This window comes from Triticum aestivum, chromosome 2A, assembly GCF_018294505.1.
Source record: "Triticum aestivum cultivar Chinese Spring chromosome 2A, IWGSC CS RefSeq v2.1, whole genome shotgun sequence".
NCBI classification, from domain to species: domain Eukaryota; kingdom Viridiplantae; phylum Streptophyta; class Magnoliopsida; order Poales; family Poaceae; genus Triticum; species Triticum aestivum.
In genome coordinates, this window is record NC_057797.1 from 253,553,527 (window position 1) to 253,555,854 (window position 2,328).

The following is a 2,328-nucleotide window of genomic DNA, read 5'->3' on the forward strand; positions in this document are numbered from 1 at the left end:
CAAGAAATTCACCAAGTGGCATAGTAGTATCAAGCATAGAAGTAGTTTCATCATAAGTATCATGCATAGCAGAAGTGGCATCATCAATAACATGCAACCTATCCGAATCAATAGCATGTGTAGGTGTCACAAGTTTACTCAAAACAGAAGGTGAATCAAGTGCATAGCTAGATGGCAGTTCCTTACCTCCCCACGTAGTTGAGGGAAAAATCTTGGTTCTTTGATCTTTCAAGTTCTTCATAATGATAAGCAGATATAAATCCCAAGTGACTCAAAGAATAGAGCTATGCTCCCCGGCAACGGCGCCAGAAAATGTTCTTGATAACCCACAAGTATAGGGGATCACAACAGTTTTCAAGGGTAGAGTATTCAACCCAAATTTATTGATTCAACACAAGGGGAGCCTAAGAATATTCTTGTATTAGCAGCTGAGTTATCAATTCAACCACACCTGGAAACTTAATATCTGCAGCAAAGTGTTTAGTAGCAAAGTACTATGATAATAGTGGTAACTGTGGCAAAAGGTAACGGTAGCAAAAGTAATATTTTTGGGTTTTGTAGTGATTGTAACAGTAACAACGGAAAAGTAAATAAGCGAAGAACGATATAGGAAAAGCTTGTACGCATTGGATCGATGATGGAGAATTATGCTGGATGCGATCGGTCATGTAACAGTCATAACCTAGGGTGTCACAGAACTAGCTCCAGTTCATCAATTTAATGTAGGCATGTATTCCGAATATAGTCATATGTGCTTATGGAAAAGAACTTGCATGACATCTTTTGTCCTACCCTCCCATGGCAGCGGGGTCCTATTGGAAACTAAGGGATATTAAGGCCTCCTTTTAATAGAGTACCAGACCAAAGCATTAACACATAGTGAATACATGAACTCCTCAAACTACGGTCATCACCGGTAAGTATCCCGATTATTGTCACTTCGGGGTTAACGGATCATAACATATAATAGGTGACTATAGACTTGCAAGATAGGATCAAGAACTCTCATATATTGATGAAAACATAATAGGTTCAGATCTGAAATCATGGCACTCGGGCCCTAGTGACAAGCATTAAGCATAGCAAAGTCATAGGAACATCAATCTCAGAACATAGTGGATACTAGGGATCAAACCCTAACAAAACTAACTCAATTACATGATAAATCTCATCCAACCCATCACTGTCTAGCAAACCTACGATGGAATTACTCACGCAGGGCGGTGAGCATCATGAAATTGGTGATGGAGGAAGGTTGATGATGATGATGGCGACGGATTCCCCTCTCCGAAGCCCCAAACGGACTCGAGATCAGCCCTCCCGAGAGAGTTTAGGGCTTGGCGGTGGCTCTGTATCGTTAAACACGATGAATCCTTCTCTCTGATTTTTCTCTCCCTGAAAGTGAATATATGGAGTCAAGGTTGAGGTCGATGGAGCGTTAGGGGGCCCTCGAGGCAAGGGCACGCCTAGGGGGGTAGGGCGCGCCCCCATCCTCATGGACAGGTGGTGGGCCCCCTAACGTGGATCTCTCTTCCAGTATTTCTTATATATTCCAAAATAATTCTCTGTTGATTTTTAGGTCATTCCAAGAACTTTTATTTCTGCACAAAATTAACAGCATGGCCATTCTGCTGAAACAGCGTCAGTCCAGGTTAGTTCCATTCAAATCATGCAAGTTAGAGTCCAAAACAAGGGCAAAAGTGTTTGGAAAAGTAGATACGATAGAGACCTATCAACTGGTTGTCAAAGTTGGCGACCAGTGCAAATAAACGCCGCAGCAAAACAAGTCCAGAACTTAAACCACTTCAGAAGAGCTCAAGAAACAATATCCTGGGTACCCATAATGCTGGCAAGATGCTTAGCAAGCTTATTAACTTTCTCTTGTTTGGTGCTTAAATGCTCCAACGCTTGCTATTGCATTAGAAAGTATATGCATCTGAATTCTGCAGGAACTTTCTCAGTCCTTCGGCCTCCTATCGCAGAACATTTGATCGATGTCTTTCAACTTGAAGTTGAGACTCAAGAAGCCAAACTGATTCAGGCAGCGAGTTCGAAGAGCTAGTGCCAGCAGTAGTGGCCAGCAACTCGAACACTACATCAAGACAGGACTTTGGGGTTGTCTCAGTGTCCTCGATATAGTTTTTATCAGCTTTCTTGGAGACCAACATGGATGTCTCACTATCTTGAACCTTATCTGCATTACTACCTTTACCATAGCATAACGGGGTACCCTTCTCCTATATTTTATCCGCATTCTAAAAGAGAAACAAACAGACACATCACAGGTTTACCATGTTGTATATGAGACTCATTTTGGTAAAGAAGTTC